A 16,605-nucleotide genomic window follows, 5' to 3' on the forward strand; every position below is an offset into this window, starting at 1 on the left:
ACACCAATTGTTACACACGAAATTGTTATTCAGGTGGATTGTAACTCTCCGCGTCACAACCACCTCTTAGCGTCCGTGCCAGTCATCAGCAGGGTGCCGTCATCAGCATCTCCGGTGCTTCTTTATAATCTTTGCACCTATCAAAGGCCGATGGTACATACAAGATGCATATAACCATTTTCTGCATCCCAGACCTTATGAGGCCACTTCACGGTCCACCAGTACAATCCTTTGTTCAGGATCAGTCGCCATTTTGTTTCGGGCATACAGGTCTCGTCGCCACTTATTGTGCCCGTATTTGCTCATCCACTCCTCGGTGCGGATTTGGGATGTAATCCCTGCGTGCTAGACGCTTCTATCTTACTGCGGGAACGCTGTCAGTCTTCTTGTCCGTTTCATGTATACATCGTCCCGGTCCAGTGGGAGCACCAAGGCCGTGCCGCCTATCACATGGCCCAGTGGCCCAACGCTGTGTACATCCTTCCAGGCTATTCGTGGGCTTCTCTCCTGTAGACGGCCACTCACTGTGTCATCCGCTGCTGCACGCCAGCAGTCCAGTCACTGTCCGCCTGGCATCGATTTCAAGTGCTGCCGGGAGTCCCTTTGTGTTGGCAAGCCGCCATCTTAGTTTCGATTGCACCGCTCCCGGATCAGGACACAAAGTGGCCTAATTCAATCTGTTGTGTCCATGCCAATACGCTCATCTGCTGCCTGAAGTATTCACACAGATACCGTATCTTTTTTCGGCTGTCAACACATGCGTTTTGCTTCGAATCAATAAGTCGGATCACGGAGCTCCAAGGAATCGCAGCCTACTCTATGGCTGCTTGGCCACGCCCCCCACATCCTGTACAACATTATGGTCCACAAATACATCCACCCAGTCGAGATGGTCAACAACTTGTATCCCAAAATATACAGGGGCATTGGCAAGCTGAAAAACAGGCTGATCAAGATTTACATAGATTAATCTATATGCCCTGTAGCGCAGCATTACAGATGGATTCCCGTCAATATCCAGAAGAAGGTAGAAGACGAGTTACACAAACTCCTCGAGCAGGACATTATTGAACCCGCCACTGGCCCCACCACCTAGGTATCCCCCATAGTGTCCATTCTAAAGAAAGGTTCGGACGCCATCAGACTCTGTGTGGACATGCGATGCCCCAATGAGGCCAACCAGGCCATACTGCGGGAGCAACACCTGGCCCCTCGCATCACAGACATGATTCACCTATTAAACGGAGCCATGATATTCTCTAAGCTAGACCTGCAAAAAGGTTACCATCAGCTTGTACTGAGCCCTGAAAGTAGGAACATTACCACGTTTGTCACACATCTGGGCTTGTTTCGATTCAAGAGACTAAGTTTCGTGTCCTCGGCCGCGGAAATATTTCAGGCCGAGGTACATAACGTCATCAAGCATATACCGAACTGCCTCAACTATAGTGACGATATCTTGATCTTTGGACCTGATATCAATAAGCATGATGAAGCTCTAATGAAAGTGTGCAAGGCTCTGGAAGCCGCCAATCTCACGCTCAACCGCGACAAATGCGAGTTCGGAAAGAGCACGCTGAGATTTTTCAGACACATCCTCTCAGAAACAGGCATGACGCCGGACCCGGAAAAAGTGGCTGCATTAAATGAAACATCCCCCCCCGGCCAACGTTTCAGAACTGTGCTCGTTTCTAGGATTAGCCAGTTACTGTACGCGTTACATTAAGGACTTTGCCTCTGTAAGTGAACCACTACGACTGGTAACTCGACAAGACGCCTCTTTCCGCTGGACAGAAGACTGCCAGAAGGCCTTCGAGACCATCAGGGAGAGAGTAGCCAAGGCAGAAAATATGTCCTTCTACGGCCTTAGCTGCCAAACCGAACTGACAGTGGACTTGCGTCCACTGGGATTGGGAGCCATACTGGCCCAAGTAGATCCGAGAGACCCTTCACAGAAATACATTGTTGTGTACGCCATCCAGAGGCTCTCTGTCACGGAGCAGGCATATTCGCAGGCTGAGAAGGAGGGGCTAGCGGTGGTGTGGGCGTGCAAGCACTTCCACCTTTTCCTGTATGGGAAACCATTTCGGGTTATCACTGATCACCAAGCACTTCTGTTCCTGTATGGCAATCCACAGGTGAAAATGCGAGCCCGAATCGCCAGATGGGGGCTACGGTTGAAAGATTACGCATTTGAGATCGTCCATCACCCAGGAAAAGTAGAGAATCTGGCAGACTTCCTGTCCAGAAGGCACAGGCGTGGGTGTGCACCAGAACCCTCAGTAGCGGAAAGATATCGCTGATATCTGATACACCAAACCACCCCGGAGGGAATTGACACTGAGATCATAGCGCGAGAAACAGAGAATGACCTGGCCTGTCAGATCATCTGTGAAGGACCCATCTCTGGCATGTGGAGGAGGGCCAAGGACAGAGGGAGAGCAGCCAGAGACATCCTACAAAAGGATGTAGAGCGACTCATTCAGGTGAAGGAGGAGCTAGCGCTGTCTGATGATCACATCCTCCTGAAGGACTGTAAACTGGTGATCCCACAATCCCTGAGAGCGAAAATCATTGAATTGGCCCATGAAAATCACAGGGGAATGGTATCAACTAAGAGCATGCTCTGCCAGAAAACCTGGTTCCCTAACATGGACTCTATAGTAAAGGAAGCCCTGACAACGTGTCCCATGTGTAGCCTCATCACTCCAAATCAACATCTGGAACCATTGAACATGTCTGAACTTCCCCAGGGGATATGGGAAGCCGTGGCCGCTGATTTCTTTGGGCCCATTGAAGGGGGAAAGTACGCGTTGGCCGTGATGGCCGAATATTCTCGATACGCGTAGGCACAACTAATATCGTCGACAGCGGCTCACCACATCATACCCGCCCTACACCGCATCTTAAATGCGTACCGCATGCCTAAGGTGCTAAAGACAGACAACGGACCCCCGTTCAGTGATCATCAGTTCACGCAGTTTACAAACTATATGGGATTTCACCATCAGAACATAACCCCACTATGGCCTGAAGCGAATGGCATGATAGAACGCTTCATGGCCAATCTCAAGAGAGGACTCCATATTGCCAAGCTCACAGGGCAGCCTTTAGAACAGGTATTGATCCAAATGATGCTCAATTACAGGGGTACCCCTCATAGCACCACTAGGCAGACCCCTGCGTAAGTGTTGTTTGGGAGAAATATCCAACCGCGTCTCCCACAACCCAGCCCGGTAATGAACACTGTGAAGTAGACAAGGAGATGCGTGAACGAGACGACGCTGCGAAGGCATGCATGAAAGAGTATGCCCATACATGCCGAGGGGCGAGGCTGACTCAGATCGAGGTGGCCGATGTCGCGGTAAAGCAATCATAGACGCACAAGCACATGTCCGTCTTCCAGGAGGAACCCCTGTTGGTTACCCAGAAGAAAGGCTCCATGATCACTGCGCAGGGCCCATAACGATCTGTCACACAAAATTCATCCCACTTTAAAGGAATTCCGTCGCTGGGATCGAGACGGTTGAGAGGGCGCGTGATTGCACCCATTGACTATGCATCTGATGATGCCTATCAGGGAGACCAAGGCGACACTGAGGACTCAGACCAGGAAGCTACGATTGTGGGTGAGAGTGGTAGCAGCACTCCTGGCGGATCAGTGCACATCCTCAGAGAGCGCGGAACCGGCCTCGTCGTTGGATCGAGAAAATGGGTTAGTGCATCCCACCGGACAAACACCTGTTGTGAAAGTCTGGTACTTGTTTAAAAAGGGGGGAGATGTTATATTGATGTCTCCATGTGCAAGGGGAGGCGGGACGTGGGGAGGCGGGTGTTGGGACAGAGGAAATGACGGGTTAAAGGAAGTGACAGGCTGGGGGAGGGGGAAGTGCAGAATGTTCGTGAAGTTGAATAAAGGCAGACGTTGTTAGACAGCTCTGTGTCCACGTATCTTTTCATGTGTGCCACAGCGTCCAAGGTCCACCCAAGGCCGCAACACAAGGGTCCCTGGCCAGCGCTAATGGAAGTAAATACTGGGTTACCAGGGTTTGATGTAAAGCTGTTATGCTTCCTCACTGAAAAACTCAAATACCAGCTACCTAAGTACAGAGCTGTAAGCCTGCCGCAGCACCAGAAACGTTAAAAGTATACAAGAGTGTGTGAAAACCACGCCCCTCAAAATCTCTATCTTTCCATTCCAGTTACAGGAAAAATGGAATCCTCCCCTTTCCCTTTGACCCCTTTCCTCATCTGCCCTCAGTGACTGACGTCGCCCACACCTTCGCTCCCTCGCACAGAAGACGTCTGTCACCATAGCCGTCGAAGCAAAACTGCGATTGGTTCTCCTGCATGTCACTCAAGATGGGTCCTCCCAAGTTACAAAACCTTCTCTGGCACAGCACTGCCCCCTGAAGCCAAGAATGTGTCACAGCAGGTCCACCCCATTCTTCAGGCCCATGTGTGTTCTTTTCGATTATTGGTTGGTTGGCCGGTGCTGAGGCACTCCGAGTGTGCATTATTCTCCTGCGTGCAGACCCTTGGTTTATTTGCAGGTTTTCCCATGCCATGATTTTTCTCATTAGCCTTTTGAGAGATTTTCTGTGAATCTGAGGAGGCCTCAGTCAGGGTAATTTTGAGGCACCAGTGGTCTTCCCCCACAGGGATTCTTTAAAACTCCCCCTAGTTAGGACTCATGCTCCCTTGCGGTACTCAGCCTTTGACACTCCAGCTCCTCAGACTGACAGATGCAGAAGCTATGGATCTGCCGGTCTCCAGGGTGCATGCCCCCCAATGGCTTTCATGACTTGATTTGAGGGTTTTGGGCCTGAACCTCATATGCGCTTCGCACCCAGTGCCGTCCTGGGCCCGCGGAAGATACCAGTTGCCCAAAGGCTTTCTGTCTTGAAACAGGAACTAATTATTACAGACAGGTCAAACCCAGGAACCTTCAATGTAATAAAAACATAACTTGCATTATCATATGACTTGCCCTCAGTCGGTTCCAAAAAGAACCTAAACTTCAGCGTAAGTAATCCTCAGTTTTTTCGAGTCTGTCGGTTTTAAACCTCTTTCTCTTCTGCGACCGATCTCTGTGGACGAACCAATGTTGGAAAAAACCCAATCTGAAGATGGCTTCCGAGCAGTGGAGCATTGTGCAACGTTCACAAACATCATAACGGGATCCTATTCTGGATCTGGCCAGCTCGACGCCTAATTAAAACAAGCATTGGCAAAGCCAACAGTTTGGGCTTTTGTATAGGCCTGGGATAGCCATTGGCTAGGCACTGCCGCAATGATACTATCTGGCCATGAGATAGCAACAGCTGTAAATGGTGTGGTTATCTGGGCATATGATAGGCAGCAACTGGCAAAAGACGATCTGATACATATAAACAAACAAAAATGGCTGCCTTTGGCGATGCTTGTTTTTAACAGGACTTCAGTGCAAGGAACAGATATAAATCAAGTGGCTGAAGGTTCACTTGGCGCAGACATTTTGTATTCCTTCAGCAGCACATTTACAACTGCACTTAAACAACTAATTCTCAGCAGAGTGCTTAGAAATAACACTAGCAGGCAGCAGTTTGATGTTACTATTATTATTTATTAATAATGTGTTACAGTTTATATTTAAACTTTACACATACTGATAAATTATATAAGTTCATCATATTACTTATTACATATTACACATTGTTTCTAATCAGCTAGTCAACTAATCAATTATAAGAGATAAAAATAAAAAAAATAAAAATGTTTAAAATACCATTAAACACAGCATAGTTAGGACTTATTACACTTACAATTCTTCAGATCATTCAAACTTAATAACGATTGCACATACTGAAAATACTAAAACACATATAACAGAGATCATGATCCACTACCACAATCTATAACCTGCTGTTTAACTAATTCATATAGAGATCTTCAAAGTTCTTTCAATTTCCGACCATACTCTAAAAGTTGCGATCTGCAACTGCATGCTCTGAGTGTTTATGAGGCGTTGCCAGAAGGCAGGTTCCCTTATGAACTCCGTATCATGGACAAAGTTGCCAAAATTTACTATGTAAGTATCCATCATATTTACACATCTGGAGAGTACATGATAAGCTGTTTCTTTGCATCCTTTATTCTTACAAAGTCTACAATATCTCTCTGTAGAAGTCAAACCGTTATGTTTGCTTTTGTTAGTCAGCAGCGGTAGATTATCAACCCTCAGTAAGAGTAGAAATCGTCTAAGTCTACTAGAGGGACTGAGGGATAGATATGGCTGCATTTGTTTAAATGTATAGAGCATGTGATGAATAAATTTGTATTTTGGAAGCTTGTCAAGGTGTGCATAATTTTCTAGCCAGTCCCAAAGGTCGATTTTTTTAGATAGTGCTTTTTTTGAGGATCAGTAAGTTTCTCTCCACTCATAGTCCAACATATTGTCCTTAGAAGGGCTTCGATCTCCTTTTTCAGATGGCATTTGGTGGATTCCTTTGTACTTTCCGTGCTAAATTCTTTTAATAGTCGAGACTCTGGTTGATTAGCCATCTTTAAGTACAGTTCTGCTCTCCTTTTCAGGACAATGGACCTCAGTGAGGAAACCCCAGCTTCCAATCTTAGCAATGCCATTGGGATAGATTGAGGGAGACCTAGGATTCTTCTCCAGAACTTCCCCTCTATCACTTGTAGCCAGCTTAAATCCATCTGTAATAGCGCTTCCAATCCATAAACCACCATTGGGGTTAGTACCTGGTTATAGATTTGACGGATTCCATATAGTGACATTCCACAGTTCTGCCTTGCAAATTGGCTGATCAATGACGTTACTTGTGCTGCCCGATGTTTTCTTGTTTGAATACAGATGTTATAACCCAACTTGGCCTCTATTTCGACCCCTAGATATTTATATTGTTGGGTATATTTAATTTCTATTTCATGCAAAAATAATCTGGGTCGTGCTATCTTCTTATTTGAAAAAGCCATCACCTGAGTTTTCTCCTGGTTGATGATTAGATCGTTGTTTGTAGCATATTCCCACAGCTTCAGTGCGGACCTCCGTAAGCCGCTAAATGTGTGATCCATAATAATCAAATCATCGGCATACGCTAGTACCGCACAGTGGATGGTACCGACAACAGGGGGGCAATTATGTTCACTTAAGATGACCCCTGGTAGATCATATGTGAACAAATTGTACAAGAATGGGGCCGTCACACAACCCTGCTTGACGCCTCGGTTTTGTGGGATCTTTGCTGTGAAGTCCCCCTGATTACTGAGTCTGCAGGCCACTGTGTTGTCCTCATGCAGTAATTTTAGATAGTACAGGAGGATCTCGGGGCAACCTAATAGTTCAAGTTTTGCCCATAGTTTTTCACGACGAACCGAGTCAAAGGCTGCTTTAAAGTCTACAAACAAAGCATATAGAGGTGGATTTCCTTTCCTCATTGCTTTTGTGCGCAGGGTGTCCAAGATAATGATATTATGGGTTGTTGAATAGCCTCTCCGGAAGCCACTTTGAAATGTATTGAATATTTCAGTTTTGGACGCCCATTCTTCTAATTTCTCCAATAGAAGTGCTGCAAAGAGTTTCCCTGTGCAGTCTAACATTGAAAGTAGTCTGTAATTACAGGGATCTTTCTTGTCTCCTTTCTTAAAGATTGGAATTAAATAGGCATGTTGCCATGATTTAGGAATCCTCCCGACTGCTAGTACTTTGCCAAATAATATGCTTACAAATTTAGCCCAAAATTCCGGCTGGCTCCTCAGTACAGCATTTGAGAGACCATTGGGCCCAGGAGCCGTAGATGACTTAAGCTTTTTAATTTTACAAATTAAATGTTCATTTGTTAAATTGAATGGGACGGACCTTGGTGTCATCTTTTCTACCGGCTTACCCACCTCTTCATTGGGGATATTTCGGCACATAAGGAAGTCTGACCATTCATTTGCACTTATCGGGTTGATCAGATCCCTACAGCCATTGCCCCTTGCTTGGCCAAGTAAAGACCATATGCTTCTCGAGTTTTTGGAGCATATGATTTGAACCATTGACTGCCATTGCTTAAGTTTTTGCTCAATTCTTTTGGCTTTAATCCACCCTCTGTATTTGTTTTTTATGGTTCTGCATACTCCGTGATAGTCTCCAAAGGATTTGCTAGTCCATTTAGCCTGTCGAATTTCAGCTCTCAACTTGCGTTTTGCATCTCTTATACTTTTGTCGTATGTTACTGACATTTTATCTTCTGTCGCTATTTGGTTTACTGCAGATGTCGCATGTAGAGAGGAAAAAGTGGCGGCCCATTGTTCCACCTCATTTAAGGACATGTTTTGGAGCTGGGACAGAATGTTATCGTCCATGGTTTGTACCGAATTTCCAGCCGCGTTAATGTTTTTATCCGACCAGCGTATTCGAGTGCCCGAGTGATTAGATGACATGTCCCCCATGGGTTTAGTATATGTAGCTGTCATGCCTATATTACACATTAACACGAGAGTAGAGTGGTCGCTCCAATCATTTGTGGTGATCTTTAGATCTCTTACTTTCAGGGCCATCTGCGGGCTCACAAATATATAGTCCAAGGCACTTTTTGCTTTCCTACTATGCCAGGTATAGTTTCCAGGATTGTCGCTTAGGGTTCTACCGTTTATCATCTCCATTTCCCATTCATTAAAAAATGTCTGCCAAGAGGTACCAATTGGATCTTTAATTTTATGTTTCATATTATTTGATGGATTCAGCAGGGGATTATTCGTAGAACCAACTACGCCTGAAATATGACAATTAAAGTCCCCAGCGATAATTACCGATTTATTAGTCGGATCAATCACCCATGCTGCTAGTAGTTCATGGATTGCTTCTTGAAGAGGTTCGGTTCCATTTCCATAAGGTGGGCTATATAGGTTAATGATGAGTATGTTTTCTTTGCCTCCGTCACTTATGCTCTCCATTTCCACTGCAATCACTTTATCGCTGGATAATGTCTCCAGCTGTCTAGATTTAACAGTGTTTCTGATACCTATGATCAGTCCTCCATATGGTCTCCCTCTCCTTCCCTTCATCGCAGGAGATTGGTAAATTGAATAACCGTTAAGGACAATGGATGTCCTCAACCAGGTCTCTTGCAGACATATACAAGTGTTTTCAGTTAAGAGCTGGAGAGAACCTGTCGAGGCAAATAGATGCTTAAAACCTCTGCAATTCCATGATACCAGTGAGAGAGTTCAATTTGAGTTCACCACCTTCGGTAATGCTGATATTAGCCAGGTTAACACATTTTGGACATCAGTTATCGCTACCTGGTCGCTTTTCAGTTTAGGCAGGCTTTCGGTAGGTTCTTTAACCACTAACGGAATTTTTCGTGGCCAATTTGGATCCTCCTGATCAGGATCGGTATCTACTTCGATGTCGACTTCTCGAAGACTTTCTTTGTAGCTTCGTATCAATTGGGCAGAAGAAATAAATTTACAATGGATGGCGGAGACATTGGCATTGGGCACTTGCAGCGGCTCAACAAATTCGAAGTCATCTGATCTTAGTACTCGTAGTTGTGGGACAGCGTAGAGTCTAGTCATTAGCTCAGTTCTAGCAAGCCAGCAGTTTTCACTTTGTTGGTACAAATTTTTAATGAGGCATATCCTGTTCTCTTTAGGAAGAACCTCATTATTCTTAGGGTTGGCCACAGGTTCCGTATAGCTTTGATCGATGTCAACTGGTAAGTTACCTTCACCATCTATTACATAAAACTCCTCTGGCTGTTCTGTATCAGCTATATTAACAGGTACGGGGGTAGTTCCGCCTTCTATGTCGTGGTCCCCTTCATCATCTGACAGTACCCAGCTTGTTAGATAGCCAGCTTGCTTCTTCTTGCGTTTACCCCCACCTGTGATTGGTTTCCTCGGTTTTTTCTTGTTCTTCCCTGGTGTCTCGTTCTCCATTACCGGGGGTATCACCTCTCCAGCCTTCTTTCTCATTGCAGCTCTTTTAGCAAGTCTCCGCTGTTTACGGGAGAGAAATACTTCAAATGTGTTAACTATATTGGGAGGCCTTTCTGTATTTTCCACTGTCTCGGTTACTGTTGGAGTGGAGACCGCGCTCACCTCAGAAGGTTTGACAGTAGTTGTTTCTGCAGCAGGGATTTGTGTATGTATACTTAATGTGGTTTCCAATATGCGTCCACACATTTTTAGCAGGATCTTAAGTGCAAATTGTACAAATGCAACTGACGATTGTAATTCAGCCAGGTCTATGGGGCTGGGTGATGGGATACAACTTGCATCCTCCTCTCTAAGTTCCCGGTCGGAGTCGTTGTGGATTTCTAAGTTAGGTGTTGTTGATAATCTCACAGGGCCGGCTTTCAGTGAATGAGTAGCTCCCTCGTTTTGATCTCTCGGAGCCGGCTGTAATGCTTTGATCACCGCAGGTGTCATCGATCTTTGCATAGAGAGGCATAGCTCCAGTAGAGAGTTGTTATCAATATCTCCAAAGCTCTCTTGATCCTGCAGGACCGTATTATTCGCCTCCCCCTCATCCATAATGGTAGAGTTGTTTTCAGGGTGTAGGTTCACTGGAAAGAAATCTGTTATTGCACCTTTGGTGACCGGTGCTAGCTTTGTTGGCTTCACATTGTCCATCGCTCTCTCACCTTTCGTTGGGCTATTCCCTATTTTCCGCTGTCGCAGATTGTAGGGTGCTTGGAGCTTCTTACGTGGAGGCATAGGGTTACTCTGTTTTAAGTCGTTATTAATATATAAAGCTGTGCTATCTGGAAATTGATCCGCTGTAGACGCTATGAGTTCAGCAGCACAATAATAGCTTCAGGGTCACAGTAGGTGCGCTTGCCTTTCAGAGCTCGCTATCACCAAAATTCAGACCCTAATGCTCTTATCTTAAGAGTAAAGTGAATATAACTTGTAGTGTGCTGCTGTAAATCCAAAAATTGAAAATAGGGTCCTCAGTAGTGCTTTTATCCCCAGACCAGCTCGCCGAGTTCCCTATGGATGTTACAATTGTACTGGCATATATTATGGTGTCAGCGGTCACCTTAATCTAAATATTGCAATGCAATGTACATTGAATCAACTATGGGGCTGGCCACTCAGCAAATGGCTTAGCGTGAAGAGGAACACGATACCTGTATGTTGGTCAGCCATGTCCGGGTCAAAGGCCCACCCTGAGATCAGGTTCCTGTGGCAATACCTCTTTTGCTCGCCTCCAGCAGGCTTCCAACGAGCCCAGATCACTCTGGGTGCCACACACGTTCGAGCCCCAGCTACAGCTGTCAGGTGTTGCTGAGAGGTGAGACGTGTAAAATCAGCCCGCCGCAACACAGCAGCTCACAGACGATTCAAGCCTCTAACGGAGCCATAAAAGTCCAGGTGCCGCGGTTTCAATCGTCAGGAGTCAGGAGTTGCGAGTGCTAGTCCGTATCGGGCCAGCCCTCCAGTGAGCCCTCCTGCGAGCCCCCAGCTGAGAGCACTCCGGGCGCCACGCACTTTCGCGCCCGTTAAAACGTGTCAAGCCAGCCCGTGTCAAGCCAGCCCACCGTGATACAGCAGCTCACACCCGGCTCGCCGCTCGCGGCTTCGCGTCTCCCTCTCACTCGCAGCTCGTAGCTCCAATGCCCCGAGTCCGCAAGTCCGGAAGTCAAGCCGCACCTCTCCAGCGCACGTAGTGATCACGCCGAGGTCGCTTCCGACTTCACTGGTACAGTAATGTTACTGCTTGCTAGAGCTAGCTCAAAGAGGTCCCAGGAAGATATGCTTTGGGCGGGGAGGGGCAAGTAGGGGTGAAATGGCCACAGGGATTAGCATTGCCATGGACAGTCAAGGGGTGGTTAAATAACCAAATATCACCCACACAATTTGTGTCCCTCCTCACATGTCATCTCCCTCTTAGCTGTACTCCAAAGAAACAATTTTGACTTCTAGGTGGCCCTTAAAAACCACCTAATAGCCAAAACTATAACAGCCTGAAGTAAACAAGTCACATTATTTGAGACCAAGCACTAGACGATGACCTACACAAAGACTGTTAAATGAAACACATCCCGGAAGAAAATAATCTATGTGCCACACTCTGCCTCCCCTAAGAGGTAGGCACGCACCGTATGAAAATACTTAATTACAATAAAGTTTGCCCTCTCCTGAGCAGTAGGATATGTCCAGCATATTGACCATCTGGTGGCAGGACTTCATGCTGAAGCCATCAGTCTTCAGGTCCTTATCTAGGGGAGAAAGGTCAGTGTTAGCAGGAGTTACATGAACCTTACCTGCACATGCGGCTGCGAGAACCCACCTCGACTCCGGTAGGGTTGCGCCAGCCTGAAGAACCTGACGCAAGCACTAATGGGCAAAACAAAGCATTCTCCCCACATGGGATACCCAGGCAAGTAGGGCGCACGAGCCACAGCACCCGCAAGAAAGGCCCACAGAAGGTGAAATTCAGAAGGTCTACAACCTGGTAAGTGGGAGAAGTCTCTACAAACATGTAGGGGTCAAGGGACTAACACTGTGCAAAAGTAAATGTAGATGCTCTGATCACTAGACGGCGTCTACCTGTTCTTTTGCTCATTAGCTTATATCGTAGCAAGCTGTGCCTTGGAACCAAATCCTATTCTATGGATCCTCCAGACCCCACCAAACTGTGCCCAACTCTGGCGTGCCCCTCATACCCAGCAGCCCCTTCCAGAAGAACAGAATATAAACATGGTCTTCCTGACCCCCTCCCCTGTAACTGAATGCCTAATCTAACATCTACTGCCATGTAGTGATGAAGAAAAGCCCCCTGCCCCCATCTTCATGCCCAATGGCCTCCTATCTGCACTTAGGAGCCCCCATGGGCTCATCTGTTTGCTATCTCCAATCCACGCCCCACTCTATTGCTGGCTGCCACTCACTACCCCACTGGCATGGTTTCTGGGTCATCTTACCACTTTTGTGTTTTTGTGGGCATTTAGCAGCAGACTTCCTTCAACATCTTTGGGGTGCGCCACTCCAGTCAATGCGTTTAAGTTCAATTGGGTTTTGTGGAAATGTTCTTTTTGCCAACATGCAGGCGACACCCATGAGCCCCTTTAAGTTCCTTTTGTTCGTTTTCATGTATGTGTCACTCTTCAAAACAGTGCCGTGTTGCCCCTGTCAAGGGAACATGCTGCTGTGCCAATGCTGGTGTGTAGGGCACTGAACCCAACCACCTCCCTGTAAACTGGTCACGCGTTACCCTTGTAGTGTGGCTGTTATTGACTAGAGAGCAGGTTCAAGCCCCCCCGCCTTCCTCAGAAGAAACAAAATTATAAGATAAGAAAGGACACATTTGAAACTGTACTTTGAATTGTCCTGGAAATGCACCTGTCACAAAGAATAGTCACTTTGCGCTACACAAGTAGGGAACAGATAAGGCATTAGCTTGCACAATTAGTGTGTTTTAAAATAGAATAGATTAGGTGACAGGAAGGTGTGCACACAAGATAGGGACTCACTATACAAGTAGGGAAGAAAATTGCAGGTAGATATGGTTGCTGCTACCCATAGGAAGGGAAATAATGTGACAGGCATGCACATGGAAATCAGTAGATAGTAAAGCCAATGTGTCCTGCAGAGAATAAAACATGACAGCAGTTGCCATTTTTAAAACTGCACAAGCACAGAAGAGAATAAAGTCTGTAGCTTTAAGAAGGCCTCGCAGCTACGCACGCTTTTTGAAACAAATATATTTACTTCAGGAAAAATGCTGCACTGGCTGGACATAGCTGCCCCAAAGGAATGTCAAAGCTGAGGACACCGGAGAGAAAGTTTACATAACGGAACAAGATACCATTATCTGGGCAGCGAGCGTTCAACCATTAAGGTAAATCAGTTACGACAAAACAGCAGACTAGGACATTTCATAAGTAGTTGACAGATTAATGTCTCAGCGATCGGCTAGGCGTGACAGAGAAGCAAGTGCAGCTAAAAAGACAAAAAATGACTGCGACAAAATCTTAACATGGTGGAAGCAGCATGACTCATAACAATATATATGCATAATGTGTCGGAAACAGAATTGCGCGTTTTCTGTTGCAAAACAGAGAGGGCCGGAATACTGGAATTTGGGCAAGGACAAAGTCCTTGAAACTCAGAGACATCATGGCGGAGATAACATGGGCTGTTTTATTTAATAAAGAACAAAGGTGATACGCTTGTCCTCTCTTCCCATCTACATACACATGTCATCATGCCGCCAGTTCACGGAGGGTGTGACCGCATGTTAACCGATAAGCACATGTCCTTTTCACCACAGAAGTGATTTAGAGCTTACCAATAATATTCAAGCATGATGAGGTCGTACATTGTATGGGATGTTTTATGGGTGGGTCCTTAGATAGTTACCCAATCAGTGGGGTGGGACATATAGATATTATATGTAGCTTATCAATTAGGAACAATAAGCAGTAGAGATAGGTTTTCATAGCTCCGGTGATTATGATGACATCAGAATGACTAATTTTCATTATATAAACTGTGTTTTCTGTTTAAATGTGGAAGATTTTGAGAGAGAGAACTTGGCTGTTGATCTTGTTTTCTCCCCATCTTGTGCATACTTCCAATAAAGCTGGGTTACCTTGCATTGGGTATACCACCATCCACTCTGTGTTGTCTTTTTATTTGCAAATACCAGGTAGAGGGCTGCACTGTTTTTGGACCTCTGTTTCCATTTGCAAGCAGAGGATGGATATTTGTGGACTTTGGGGGGCCCCTGCCACCCCTCCTTTTTGGACAGCGGATCGGTCAGGAGAGCAGTATTGTTTGTGCAAAACTTAACAGGAGGACAGAAGGAGACGGCTTTGGAGTGGAATCCTGCCTGGTCTACCACTGCCCGCTGGAAGCAAAGGAGAAGCTGGCAGATTGAGGGGACCCTTAGCCCAGAATCCTCAAAGATCCACAGATGTAAGTGAGAATGCTATGTGCATGGTAATGTTTGGGGGGATAGGGACATTTATTGTATTGTATTTATGAAACAGAGAAGGTGATAAAGGATATCCCTTGACAAGGTCTTGAAGGCTGTGTAGTAGGGCCCCTGAGGGCCCAACCTTCTTTTGACAGTAGAGTAAAAGAAATAGAGAGATAGGGATACACCGGGGCAAAAGAAAAAAAACAGAAGACAGCTGTATTTTATTATGTTGTATTGTGTTTTAATTGATTAAATTGTTGATTGCCGGCATTGTGGTGTGTTGTAAGGTAGGTCCTGTAGAAGAGTTTTTCCTTGTGTGTTGTGAGCATAGCAGATAGTATTGTTTGATAGAGGTTAATGGGATAAGTATGAACATTTAGATTGTGAGCGGATTTTGTTGTTGTGACCCAGATGTTGGATTTGAACATTGTGGTATGGCCCCAGACAATAAAGACTGATTTAATGGTGATGTATATTTAAAGTGTGGAGGAGGTGCGAGTATGGGAAAAGTGTGAGAGAATTGTGAAGACTATCTCTGTTCTGATTATTGGTAAGCTGAACACTATTTGTATTATTTATTCTGTGTAAGTGCAAAGTTGCACGCTGCTTAAAGATTGTCACCATGTCAGATACCCCAATGATTCACCTATGCAAAGCGTTCCCTAGATATAGTACTGAAATCATTAAGTATCATGCTGAGTGGATGAACAGAACTGCTGGGAAGATGTCCCTGTCATGGCCAAAAGAGGGCACTCACTCGCAAGATGCACTCCAACATATGTGCACATACTTACACGCCATACACAAGGGAAGGAAGCTTAACAGGCTAGGTATAGTAGAGTTCTGGAAGGCCTTTGAGGAAGAGACAGGGGGGCCTAAGAAGGAATGGATGCTTAATATGTGTCTGGGGGAGCACGAGCAGCCCACAGCACCACCACCTCCTCCCTCGGAGGAGAGCACTCGCACACAGCCAACAGCCCAGCCATCACCAGCTGAGGCAGGCGTCTACACACAATCCACAGTACCGCCTCCGTATGAAGAGAGCACCAGCCCCGACCATCCCAGGAATATACCCGCTACAAACAGCAGCTGTAGGGTATAGGAATCCCAGATATGAATCCCCTGATGAGGAAAGTGATGACAGTAGGAGAAGGGTGAAATTGGTAAAAGTGAAGGCGCCATTAGTGCCAATGGAGAATGAAGCATGGCACTGCTCAGAGACACAGTTAAGGGATGAGGAAGAGTATAGAGGAATACATAGCTTAAAAAAGCAGCTAAGCGTAGCTAAGGAAGAGCTCCAGAGAGTGAGAGGTGTGCAGATAAATGGTCACAGGGCAAGAAGCGTATCCATAGGTAATGGAGATAGTGGAGAGACAATGATGGAACCAGAGACATGGGTAGGAGGAAAGATATTGTTGAAACTCAATGGGAAAGGCACAGAACATAATTATGTGAAGGCAATGGAGTATGAAGAAATGAAGGAAGCAGCCAGGGATGAATTCAGGAGGGAAACACAGGAAGAGATAGAGCAAAAGGCACAGAGGGAGAAAGAGAGGGGACGGAGAGAAGCAGCAGAGAAGATACAGAGAGAGGAACAGGAAAGGCAAAGTAGGAAAAGGGAGGTAGGAGAAAGGGATGAGTATGTAAAGAGGCTAAATGAGCAAACAGGAGAATGGCAAGGG

This window comes from Ambystoma mexicanum, chromosome 4q, assembly GCF_040938575.1.
Source record: "Ambystoma mexicanum isolate Mex_15411 chromosome 4q, UKY_AmexF1_1, whole genome shotgun sequence".
NCBI lineage: Eukaryota > Metazoa > Chordata > Amphibia > Caudata > Ambystomatidae > Ambystoma > Ambystoma mexicanum.